Genomic DNA, 14317 nt, shown 5'->3' on the forward strand with positions numbered 1-14317 from the left:
GTAACCACAAAAAAAAATTTACTTGCACATATAATCATTAAAAGTATAAATAAAAATTTATTTTCGAATATTAAGATAGGAAGTAATCGTTACAAATACTTAAAAAAAATAAAAATATAATCTTGCTGCTTTTTTTTTAGCCCCATGTTCTATTGGGCCTATATTATTTGAGCCCTTTTTTTTTATATCTATAACACAAAATTATATTTGGGGACCCCCATTTTTAGCCCAAATTTAGGGATCCAAGGCGCAGGCCTCTCTTGCCTGCCGTCAGGGCCAACCCTGCTTGGGTTGTTTGATATGTTTGTCCAAGTCCTCTCAAATTTAGTTCAAACTTCTAATTTTTTGTCTAAATTCATACCGAATTCAAAAATATTTTGTCTATATCCTACAAAAATTTGGATTAGAGTCAACTTATTCAAATTGAGCTCGGTCAAGTTGTATCCCTTGAATTTAGTGTTCCTAGAGCATGTTTGATTTTTATTTTATTTATTTATTTATTTATTTATTATTATTATTATTATTATTAGTTTGGAATAGAACAAAACTAGAAAAGCACTAAATAATTGAAGCACAATCACATCCTTCGTTCTTTCATAAAGGACAACATGGCCGACCACATTGCACTAAGCTAAAATAGAGAACTGATGCAACAAATTCGAGAGAAGAAAAAGAAAAAAACAATAATAACAAAGGAAGACGCCATTGCCATTGCAGTTGGCACCAAACACAACGTGACACAGAGAGAGAGAGAGAGAGAGAGAGAGAGAGAGAGAGAGAGATGATGGAGGTGAAAGAAGCGTTGTTCATGAACAGAGGAGAAGGAGGAAGTAGTTATGCACAAAACTCTTCTTTCATAGTAAGATAATGTTTGTATATTTGTGTAATAGCATTACTCTTCATGTTCATGGTATGTCCAATTCTCACTTCTGTGAAAATTTCTGCTAACTCAACAATTGTTATACCTTGCAATTTGTATCGAAGTTATAGATTTTGTTAATCAAATAACAGTTTTGAAGTTTTATTGGATTGCTAGGTCCTTTTTTTTTTTTTTTTCCACTCACTAAAATAATTGTGGATCAAACTTTATTCCTTTAAGCCATGTTTGTTTGGGTGGGTATGTGCTTGGGATTGGACTAATAGTCTAATAAAATTATTAATCTAGTATTTGGTTAAAAAATTGAAGTATGGACTAATAATCCATCCGGATATAGTATCCCACATATGATGGACTATTCAATCTCACAGAGGGAGTAGGATATAAATTGGAGAATTAAGCCAATGTAATGCCCTCAAAAATAAATCCATTATAACATACATTCATGATAAATAGAAGAGATTTCATATTACAATCATCAGAGTATTCTTACAAAAGGTATTACATGTTGACAACAAAAGTAAATGCCTTATAGGCTTACAACTTTCCAAGTCAACACTTGGTTACAAAAAGAGAGTACTAACTCTACACAAAGTAAGCCCTTGGCTTGATATACATGTAATACAACAAAAACAACAAAAGTAGTCTGACAGCCCCAAGCCTCCCAAGCTACGTCCTTGGAGGTGGCATAACACCCGTACCTAAAAATGATGTCTCATATAGGGTGAGCCAACGCCCAGTAGAGATATGCTAAACATAATATGAGCAATAACTAAAACATTAGCACTTGATAAATGTTTAACTCATGTATACTAACATGCAGTACAATCCAGTTCAATAATCCTTCACTTAACAAAACTCAACTTATAAACACGGCTTAGAACCAGGCCAAACAACTTAAGTGAGACTACATCTCAAGCCAACAATACTTCAACTTGCCATTTTACGGAAATTGCATCCGCGGGATTCGGCACCCATGTGTGATTATTTTCTCATGGCCATTTTACGAAAATTTCATCCGCGGGACTCGGCGCCCATGTTTAGATGTTTTCGGCTTGCCATTTTACGGAAATTTCATCCACAGGATTCGGCACCCATGTATAGATATTTTGAATTGCCATTTTACGGAAATTGCGTCCGCGGGATCCGGCACCCATGTGTAATTATTTTCGAATGGCCATTTTACGAAAATTTCATCTGCGGGATTCGGTACCCATATATATTCAAATACTCAACTTGATTAGTTTTAATTCACCTAATCATAATGCAGTGTCTACAACAATCAAGACTATCCTCCACTGATAGCCCAAAGCAGTTATTTCTAAACAGATAACAAATGCATCAACAGGTAAATTATCAATAATTTCAAAGGTGAGTGATTAATAAATCCAACTTCACCATTTTACCTCATAATGAGCCAATTTCATTATTCCCAACTCAATTTCATAATTCCATAACATTCCCAAATTAATTATATAAATTAATTCATAGCAAAAATTAGGGCCCCCTTTTCTCTATAATGACCCAATGGTCTCATATATCCTCAACAACAACAACAACAACATTCTAAGACCCAAGATGCACATTATGAGTCAAAATAACCAAACCCCTCTTTATTCATTTTGAAACCCTAACACCCAAAATTACCCAAATTCAACATTACATCAAAATGACCAATAGTTTATGTCAAAAACTATAAAAATGAGTAGTTATCCCTACCTCAAATTCGGAGCTCAAAGGGAGAAGATGAAGAATTTCGAGATGCTCCAAATCCCAAGATTTTCGGATCAAAACGTAGCCCACAACGAGATCAACACTTTTTACAAAGGCCCAAGGATAGAGGATCAATCCTACTAGATCAAACCCTAGAGAGAAGTTGGGATTCTAGAGAGAGATGCTCTCCAATGGAGGTTTTGAAAAAGTAGGAGAGAGAAAGGAAATCAAAAAGTGATCCAAAATGTCACTTTTTGGATTGAAATAGCAGTCGCCCCGTTCGAGCGTGGAACTCCCCGCTCGAGCGTCAGACACAGACTCACGCTCGAGCGTCAAAAGCGCCACTCGAGCGTCGGATGCACACTTCCAGAAGTTTTGCAGACCATGGTCCCCGCTCGAGCGTCTAACTCCCCGCTCGAGCGGAGGAACAAAATCAAAGGACCCGCTTGAGCATCAAAACTCCCGCTCGAGCGTACGACGACTTGCAGATCAAAAATGCTGAGAGATGAAAAACCACGCTCGAGCGTCAAAACTCCCGCTCGAGCGGAGAAGCAAAAACGAAGGGCCCGCTCGAGCGTCAAAAGCCTCGCTCGAGCGTGAAGGCCAAAATCTGGGCATCAACTCTAGGTTTCTAAACACAACCAACCTGTTTGAAACCTGCCCAACACAACCCAAGACTCAAATACAAAGAGTAAAGGATGTAAATGAGAATAAGACAACAACATAATCACGGAACCAAGTCCGAAATGCAATAATCAAAGGAAAAGAAAACCTGGATCGCTATAGCCAAAGTCTGGATTAACTCATCAAATGACCAAATTAACTATGACTATATATATATAACCCTCATTTAAATATTTTAAAAATATTTGAAATATTTAAAAAAATTCCATAATTTTTTTTAATTTGTAAATATTTTAAAAAATTAAGAAAATTTTTAAATATTTAAAAAAAAAACCAAAACAATGTCAAAATGCAACTAAGAACATGATATTGACATATTCTTTGCTAGAGATGATCTAAGAACAATTACATTATTATTTATAACAATTATGAATGGCAGTAATCATTAATTACCACCCTAGACTTTTAATTCAACATGTTTATAATTGGTATTCTGTATGCATCTTCTCATAAATTTATTTGCTCTGTTTTCTATATTTTCTGATTTCATTATTTTTCTAAATAGCTGTATTTCATAGTTGAACGATTTTTGATATTTTTTGTTCCCAAAAAAAAAAAAAAAGTTAAATTTTTGTTTAAATGAATGTCTTTTTGAATTTTGGGCAATGAATGGTTGGATGATTAAAATAGTAGTGCATATTTTTTAATGGTTGCTTGTGTATTTAAATTTTATAGTGAAATGATTTTTGATGTTTTCTATTAAAAAAAGGGGGTTAAATGAATATTTTTTTGAATTTGAGCAATGAATGATTAAAATAGCAGTTCATATTTTTTAATGATTGCTTGTGTATATATAAATTTTATAGTTGAATGATTTTTTATTTTTTCTATTAAAAAAAAGTGAGGGTTAAATTTTGTTCCAATAAATACTTTTTTGAATTTGGGCAATGAATGGTTAGATGATTAAAATAGTAGTGTATTTTTTTTAACAGTTGCTTATATATATATATATATATATATATATATATATATATAAATTTATAGTTGAATGATTTTTTATTTTTTCTATTAAAAAAAAAGTAGGTTAAATTTTGTTCAAATGAATCGAAATGAATGTAGAACAACAATAGCGAAATTTTTTTTTTAAAAATTATAACACATGCTAGTGCAAAATTTTACAATAATTATACTAAGGGTATTATGGTCAATATATTGGATGTCCCATGTCCGGTCATGTCCTATCCATATCAATCCCCTCAAACAAACATCGGATTAGATAATATTTTGTTAATCCCTCTTTATAATCCTAACTCAATCCAAACATACGATATGGTATACAATCCAAAGGAATTCATAATCCTAAGACTATTAGTCATGGAAATACTAATCCAACCTAATCTAATCCGCCCAAACAAACATGCCCTTAATTTTAACTACAACAGAAACTGTAGCCATATTACTAATAGGACAACTTGATAAGTCACCGACAATAAAAATAAGTCGTTGATAGTTAAAAATTGTAATCATTTAAATTATATTCATATCATTAAGATAGAATGATGTAGCAAGTCATTGATAATAGCATGACACGACAAGTCACTGCTATGAATTGATTCATGTCACTCTATAATATTTTTGCCTGTGATTTTACGTCCATTTTTAATGAATTTAATAAACAAAAAAATAGATATTACAATGGATCATATGCGACATTGATAGAACTCCCGATTAGAGAATTACAAGCAAATTCTAAAACTCATATGTACTTAAAGGACTAAAAATAGATTGTCTGGAGTGAAATTGAAAACAACACTCTAAGACCTGTATTATAATTTTACAATTCAATTACTCGGCTAATTTGTCACAATCTGCATATTACAATCACATGTTAAATCGCATCTTAAAAACATAATTTTAATAAGACATTGCAAGATTGAAATTGTATCTTCAACCTATCACGTTGGCACCCTATGCAATGCTAGTGGATGCTTGAGGTGGTCATATCACAATGAAATCATATCTTTAACTTGTGATTTTATATTGAAATTGCATTTTGAAAATATGATTTCAAAAAAAAAAAATGCACTAATTTGCTAAATAGTTTGAAAAGTGTAGCATTTTTATAAATAATTTTGTTTTTTTCCAATATTTATAAATTAAGAGAAAAAAAAAATGCAAATCTTTAGTTTGATAAGTAACAACTCTATCATTCACACCATAAAAAGTACTTAAATAATGAAATGTGTGAACCAAATTTATTTTAAATTTAACATACATCATACAAGTTCAAATTTACAAAACAATTTTTAGGCCATGTTTGATTCACAAGACTAATAGTGAAGGTATTAATAATCTCATCAAATTAGTATGGTATTTACTATCCAATTGGATTAGTAGGATAAATTATCTCATTGTCCATTGTTTGATTTGCATTAGATAAGAAAACATATCAATGTACGATTACAACTATATGTATCTTCTTTTCCAATCTTACCATCCATCAATGTTTCTTTACAATCTTTACTTTATCAAAATTTCTTCATAAACGTGGTTTTGAAAAAAATTATAAATAAATAAATAAAAGAAAAATAAAAATACAAAATACCAAGGCCATGTTTGGTTTGTTTTTTATTTTTATTTTTTCAAATATGAACTAATTTGATAAAATAAATATCAAAAAATATTTTTAAACTTTTAAAGATTATTTTTAGCCTTCTAAAATATAAAATTATATAAGAATAATAAGTGTTTTTAATTTTCAGTCAAGGGTAAAAGAGTCTTTTTATTTTATGTCCCAACTCAGGATATATAATCCCACCCTTACCCCATTACTAATAATCCTACAAATTTATTGGATTAATTATCCATTGGATTAACAATCCTGAAGCAAAATTTTAAAATAAACATAGGATTATTGGGCTCATAGATTAATAATCTCAATCTCATACTCTAATCTTGTCAATCAAACATGTCGTAAGTGATATGTGCTCAGATTCATATAACTTTTTCCGGAACAAACGCAAAAGTTGTTCTCTCTTGCAGCAAAAAGTGGCCTCAATGACAATGCTAGTGCTAGAAAATGCAGTTGAAACTCTCTTCTCCAAAGATTTCCACCTTCTTCATGCTCTTAACGCAGCGGACTTGGGTTGTGCAGCGGGTCCAACCACGTTCACTGTGATTTCTATAATCAAGAGAATGATGGAAAAGAAATGCAAGGAATTGAATTGCCAAACACTGGAACTTCAGGTTTACTTGAATGATCTTCATAGAAATGATTTCAATACCCTCTTCAAAGGCCTGTCATCTAAGGTTGTTGGTAACAAATGTGAGAAAGTTTCTTGTTATGTGATGGGAGTACCGGGGTCTTTCCATGGCCGGCTTTTTCCTCGTAACAGCTTGCATTTAGTTCATTCCTGTTACAGTGTTCATTGGCTTACTCAGGTTTGTACATCCATTTGTTTCTACTAGTAATTGACCTTGTACTTATCAAATTATCCTATGTTAATTTCGATCACAATATGAGCGGAGGAGTTGGATGTTGGTCACATACTGCGATGGACACATGAATAATTTTCATTGACCATGCCATGCCACTAGAGAAAGATCAATATTTAATCTAACTGTATGACGGGTACTATATGTATTTATTTGTATTTGTTGTATGGATACATATAAAAGTTTTTAAAAAATTGTAAAATTATTCAAAATATGTAGACTAAAAAAAATAGGCAATATAAACCCGTGTAAAATGGTCTTTCTCCATGTCTTTCCCAGTGTTTATCGAAAATTTCATAAAGTCTGGAATTTTCATGTGATGGACTTGGTACATGTGCAACTTAATTAGGATGTGCTTCTTAAGCAATGAATGATGGTTCGATCCTACTCTTTTTTTGTTAATGTAATATCATCGTATTGCTTGTATAAGTTGTATTATTTATTTCATATGACCCATTTGCTTTTGACGTGTAATAAGCTTGCACACTAACCATTTCAATGGTTTCTATGGTGAAATAAAAGGCACCAAAAGGACTCACAAGCAAAGAAGGCTTGGCATTAAACAAGGGGAAGATTTACATATCAAAGACAAGCCCTCCTGCTATAAGAGAAGCTTACTTATCTCAATTTCATGAAGATTTCACAATGTTTCTCAATGCTAGATCCCAAGAGGTGGTTCCAAATGGTTGTATGGTGTTGATACTTCGTGGTAGGCTATCTTCTAATCCTTCAGACATGGAGAGCTGCTTTACTTGGGAACTATTAGCCATAGCCATTGTTGAATTGGTTTCACAGTAGTTGTAATTTTTAACACTTCTTTACCATTAAATGTCTTCGTTTGATGTTCATAAGCTCTTACATACCTCTAGAACACAATTTTTCTAGGCCTAAAAATGGTAAAACATGCAAACTATAAACCGAAAATTCCCTTAGGTGCCGTCCACAAAGGTCGATTTCGCTTGTTATATATTTTTTGTGTCAAATCTCTCATTTCTCAAAATTCGTTTCAATCATTCGTCATTATTCTCAAAATTCGTTACATACATATATAAACTATTCTTTAATTGAGTTAAAATGAAATAGTTGTTAGCCAAACCAAACCAATTCAAGCCTTAAGTCTCATCAAATGGGATCGGCTACATGAAATAGTTATTAGCATTTTACAAAAATGAGTATTCTTCATTGCTCTCAAAAAGCATTTCATATATATAAACTACGCTTTAATCAGAGTTAAAATGAAATCATTATGAACATGTTATCACATTGACTCATATTATTACCCTCTGAAGGTAAAATATTCATAACTCAAAAACGTACTAAGAGTTTGGTGCTCAAACTAGTTATATTCTTAAAGCTTTCCAACTATTTCCGATCATGAAAAACAGAGTTCAATGTGTCCAAAATTAATAATTTTTTGTTTAATTTTTCTCCCCAACATTTTAAAAATATAAGTCAACTTGATGTGTTCTTTCCTTTAAAATGATAAAATCAATACTTGTCCCATCATTTGTATATATATATATATATATATATATATCCTTATTTGGCATAGCACTACCCTAAAATTATTTGCTTTATTTATTCCAATCTATTGATTTTCTCTTTTTCCTTCGTGATAATAGGGATTGATAGATGAAGATAAATTAGACACCTTCAATGTACCTAGCTATTTTCCATCACCTGAGGAAGTGAAAGACATAGTGGAGAGGGACGGATCATTCACAATTGATCATATGGAGGGGTTTGAACTTGATAGCCCACAAATGCAAGACAATGATAAATGGGTTAGAGGGAAAAGTTTGCCAAGGTTGCCAGGGCCTTCACAAAGCCTATAATTTCAAACTAGTTTGGACATGAAATCATGGAAAAACTATATGACAAGTTCACTCACATTGTAGTTTCAGATTTGGAAGCAAAGATACCGAAAACCACAAGTATCATTCTAGTGCTTTCCAAGATTGTTGGATAGTTTCTTAGTGTTGTGAAATAAATTGTAGTCCCCATCACATTTATGCTACTAGAGGGTTGTGCCAATGTATTGCACAAGAAGATTTGAGAAGGGTCAAATATAGAAAGCTTTTTGCTCTTGTGTAGAGAGAGAGTGTTTTCTTGATTTAAATCTGTGATACCCAAATCGTAATGCAGGGATGAAATGAGAAGTTGAACATGAAATTTTAATTTCTTTACCTTATGTATGTATGGAATTAGTGGTTGTTTGCTAAAAATAACGTCTGCTCCAATTATTGTAATGTATTAGGATGGTTCTTGCAAAGAATTTTTTGCCCTTTTTAAATCTAAAATTGAAATATTTTATCAATAGTATCAAAGTCATATATAATAGCATTTCATTAATTAATTCATGATTGTGCATGTTAAGTGTATTTCTCTATGAGTCTTTTGAAAGAGAAAAAAAAAAAGAAAAAGAAACTCATATTCAAATGTAGAGGAAACCACGTGATAAGGATTTCAAAGGTTAGAATTGATATATTTTTAATGTTGATGGTTTAATTTGAAACAATTATAAGTTTCTTTATTTCAGTGTCTCTTATACTTTGCTACCTATTTGGGAACCTCTCCAATGTGGTAATGTTGCTGGTTGTTCCTTCTTGTTGTTTTGGATTGTATTGATGTATTATTTTTTATATAATATTCCATTGTGCACTAATAAAATTGGTTGCACTTTCTTTTTGCTAATCAAAACAATTTCAAACAATCAAAAAGTTAGTATTCGATTTGTTGTAGATGTCAAACTTTAGGTTTTTTTTTTTTCCCCTAATAACAATAGTCTTAGCAAAAGATTAATAAAAATGAAATCCTGAATTGGAAGAGGTTTTGTTTGATATTTTTTCAAATTAAGAAAATTTAATCACAACAAACTAGCAATTATATTTTTGAGTAATGGCAAGATATAACTAAATTTTTATATCAAATTTGCTTAGAAAATTATGTGTCATTACTGTTTTTAATGTAATAGGCCTCACCTCCACATTCATTCATAGATCATTTTCATGGCTAGACATCATTCAAAGTTCAAATTCCAAATCTTCAATACAACAAGCACAATCTCATTAATTGGAGCAAACATGAAATGACTTATCTAGCAACAACAATATGTGGGACCCATCCCTTGTGAGAGAATTGTATCCCATTATGTGTTTGATTTTTGTATTCTTAACATTACTGTTTTGATTAGTATGGGTGCCATTGAGTGCTAGCCCAAGTAGGAAGAAATCTTGGAAGCCAATTGTTGATAAGGTCAAGCTAAAGCTCATTAGATGGAAAAGAAGGCTTTTATCATTTGCTGGTAGGTTGACTTTGATCAAGGCTGCGTTATCCAATTTGCCAGTGTACTATCTCTCTTTATTTAAAATGCCAACAGGAATAACAAAGGAGATTGAAAGAATTCAGGCCGCTTTTCTATGGGGAGGACCAGATTTGAAGAGGAAATTACACTTGGTGAAGTGAAAGGAGGTTCCTAAGAGCAAGAAGCAAGGAGGGCTGGGGTTTCGAAGAACTAGAGATTTTAATGATTGTCTCTTGATAAAGTGGTGGTGGAGGTTTGCTAATGAAGATGAGGCTTTATGGAGGAAGGTGGTCTGTAGTAAATACAATCTAAATGGCGGAGTATGGTTTCCAACTTTGAACGTAGGTAAGAGGGCATCAAAGTTGCGAAGTGATATTTTAGCTGCTGTAGAGCACAGGCCTATGATGTTCATTTTTTTCACAATCAATGTTCAGATTATTGTGGGTAATGGGAACAAAGTGAGGCTTTGGCAGGATCAATAGTGTGGTGATGGTTGTTTCAAAGAGAAATTTCCCAAGTTGTTTAGGTTATCCACTGATAAAGGAGGTTCTTTAAGGTCTTTTGTTGAAAAGCAAGATAGTACTGGTGGTTGGGAAATTAGCTTCAAAAGGAATTTATTTGTTTGGGAGAAGTAGGAACCCAACAAGCTTAGAAAGGAGTTATGTCTGGCTCCATCACTAAATAGGAATGAAAAGTATAAACCAGTTTTGTTAGCAGCATAATCTGGCCAGTATATTGTTTCCACCCTCTATAAGTATACAGATTTGGGAGCTGGTGAGCAGTCTATTGTTAGTAAACTGGTATGGGTGAATTATCTCCCACCCAAAGTGCAATTCTTTGGGTGGCTTGCATGGAAACACAAGGTGAAACCATCTGATTTTCTGCAGAGGATAGGAATTTTGGATGGAAGTGTGTCTTATCAGTGTGTGTTCTGCAATAATGAGCTAGAAACAGTTCAGCATGTGCTAATCTTATGCCCTTTGGTTTGGAGGATGTGGACTAATTTGCTACAGTGGTGAGGAATTCAATGGGTGGTTCCTGAATCAGTGGAAAGGTTGGTACAATGGTGGGATGGTAACAGAGTCAAAAAATCTGAGAGGAAAATTTGGATGGCTTCACCTCTGGTTGCCTTGTGGTCTTTATGGAAGTATAGAAGTGATTGCTTGTTCAACGGTATACAACCAATGATGAGGGAGCTGTAGGAGGCAATCATCACCAAATTAGCTATTTGGTTGAAGGCTTACTTCAAAGAGTACTAGTATTCTATATCTGACTTTTTATTTAATTTTTCTCATATTAGAAAATGTTTAGGGGGCTGAAAGCTTACAAATTTTTTTGTAAGCTTGGGTGTTTTTGCTGTTTATGTTGTTCTATTGAAATCTTTCCAACTTGATTCCAGGGGTTTGGGTTGGTGTTGGTGAAGATGGTCTACTAATGTTGTACATGTTAATGATGCTGGTTCTACTTGGTGAAAAGGAGTATCTACTCTGTGGTGGTTGATCTGTGTGGGCAGTGATCCCTTTTAATTGGCTGTTGTTGTTGATGTTCTTGCTTTGATGTCCATTTTCTACTGATATGGGTTGCTGCTGGTTTTGTGTCGGTAATGATCTTTTAATTGGGCTACTGCAACTGATATTTTGTTGTTGTCCTATTTTATTATTGTGTCTGTTGCAAATGTTATTTTGTTGTTGTCCTGTTTTGTTGTGCTTGGTAGTTTTGGGTTACTTGGTATGTATTAGTTTTGGTTAGCTTTTACTTGGTTGAGGTTGATTTGGGTGTTTGTGATTGGTTCCTCACCAACTCTTGATGGTATGCTAGCATATGATATGGCGGTCTTATTGGTGCCAACCTAGTTGGGGTTGATTTGGCTTGCTATGATGTTTTTGCACTTGTAACGCCCTCAAAATACAGTATAAGCCAACCATCCATAAAATCCATAATCATAGGAGAAATATTATATTTTCATTCATCAGAGTCTTCTTTACAAATGATATCACATGCAACGTTAACTTCTAATAGCAAAATGAGTGCCTTACGGGCTTACATCTTTCCAAGCAATATCATGGTTACAACAAAAGAGAGGCCTAGCTCTAGACATATAAACCCCTTGGCTTGAATATACATTTAACATAAAAAGAAAAAAAAAAAGCTCTTCTACTCCTAAACCTCCCAAGCTAAGAACTTGGAGGCGGCATGTCCCCTGTACCTGAAAAATGGTGTCCCAAGTAGGGTGAGCCAAAGCCCAGTAGAGATATACTAAACAGTATATGAGAATTAACTAAAACATTAGCATCCGATAAATGTTTAACACTTGTAAACCAACTTACACCCTTTCCATAACCAATCAACATTGACATCCATATTTCTATTCATTTGCATTTAGTTATCCAAATCAATTCATTGACATAGTTCATCATCATCTAAACAATTCAAAATAAGACTACAAACCATTTATCAACACTTCAATCATAAACATTATTCGTACACTTCTAATTCTTGCCATTTTACGGAATTACGTCTGAGGGAACCGACACCCAAATATATATAAGATTTCGGGACTTTCACCCTGGACACTCTGGCCAACTTAATTATCAAGGGAGTCCATCCCCTATCTCCTCCCAAACAATGGAGTACATCCCGAATCTCCTCTCAAACAAAGATACATATACAATGTACTATAGCACATTGTCATATACAATGACCAGTTAAATCACATATTCAATGACATAATCCGATTGATTAGTTTCAATTCACCTAATCATCATGCAGTTTCTACAACAATCATGGCTATCCTCCACCGATAGCCCAAAACAGTTATTTCTAAATAGATACATAAATCTATCAAATAGATAATTTATCAACTTCTTCATAGGTGAGTGACTTATCAATCCAACTACACCATTTAATCACAAATTTCCCCAATTTCATAATTCCCGAACCAATTTCATATTTCCACATTGATTTCATTATTTATACAAATAATTTATTTAATTCAACTTAGGGCATTTTCCCCTTTCTCAAATATTGCACCCAAGGCCAAATTTCATCCTTTTTACACAAATATTCCCATTTTCAAGACCTCACATACACATATGGAGCCTAAAGTAGAAAACCCCTCTAACACATTTTCAAACTCAAACCCTAACTTCACCCAAACCTTCCAAATCCCACCATTTATACAAAATGACTAATATTTAGGTCAAAACTCATATTAAAGAGTAGATTATCCCTACCTCAAATGGAGAAGCTCAAAGGAGAAGAAGGGAGAAATCCAAAGATGCTCCAAACTTGAACTTTTTCTGATCCAAAGAAAGCCCACATAATGCTCTAGCTTTTTAACAAAGGGAGTAGGGTAGGAAACCTCTAAAACATGGAGTATTTGTAGAGAGAGTGTGTTTTTTAGAGAGAGAGACAGCCGATCTAGGGTTTGTGTAGAAGAAGAAGATAAAAAAAAAAGAGTGTGTTTCATCTCCACTGCGAACTGATATATGTGAGGCTTGCTCGAGCGAAGGAGTTGTTGCTCGAGCGACCAGACACAACAAAAGGCCTCGCTCGAGCGCAAGAGGCGTCGGTCGAGTGTACAATGTAAAGCTTCAGGTCTGCCACCAACGCAAACGCACGCTCGAGTGCAAGAGTTCTCGCTCGAGCGAAGGAACAAATAACACAGGGCTCGCTCGAGCGTAAGAAGTGTGGCTCGAGCGAAGAATACCAACCTTCAGGTCTTCACAGAGACGAAGACGCACGCTCGAGCGCAAGAATGCTCACTCGAGCGAAGAGACAAACACCCAAGGCTTGCTCGAGCGCAAAAAGCCTCGCATGAGCGAAGAGACCAAAAACCTGGACAGCAACCATTTGTAACAACTCACAACCAACCTGTTCCAAACTCACCCAACAAGTCCTAAAACTCAAATTCAAAGAATTTAAGGGAGGAAACAAGACAAAGACAACAACATACAACCACAGAACCTGAGTTCGGAACACAACAAAGGTCGGGGTAAAACCTAGATCGCTATAGCACTCATCCTCTTTTTTCCTTTATTGTTGAAATAGTTTTCTGCTTCATTAATAAAGTTCATTTTCTTTGCTGATCAAAAAACATTACTGCTTTGATTATTTATTTATTTATTGATTATTTCTTTTTATAATGAAACCTACACAAGGTTGTAATCCTATCTACACATTATTGTCATTTGTTTTTGTTTAATCCATTTGGATAAAAATTAAATTTAAACTTTTTTTTTTTTGACTTTGTTTTGAACAAATTCTTACAAAATTGCATTGTGGGATAGAAAACTATAATGATT

General features: G+C 33.6%; 1 pseudogene across 1 annotated transcript; it reads left to right on the forward strand.

Moving 5' to 3' along the window:
* The first annotated feature begins 597 nt into the window (after nucleotides 1–597).
* Nucleotides 598–8937, forward strand: LOC114264969 (putative methyltransferase ICS2; annotated as a pseudogene). Its single transcript, XR_014365902.1, has 5 exons — nucleotides 598–859; nucleotides 6257–6655; nucleotides 7232–7503; nucleotide 7938; nucleotides 8332–8937. The product of XR_014365902.1 is annotated as a putative methyltransferase ICS2 (transcript).
* The last annotated feature ends 5380 nt before the right edge of the window (nucleotides 8938–14317 follow it).

This window comes from Camellia sinensis, chromosome 1, assembly GCF_055761805.1.
Source record: "Camellia sinensis isolate YWXY chromosome 1, ASM5576180v1, whole genome shotgun sequence".
Lineage (NCBI taxonomy): Eukaryota > Viridiplantae > Streptophyta > Magnoliopsida > Ericales > Theaceae > Camellia > Camellia sinensis.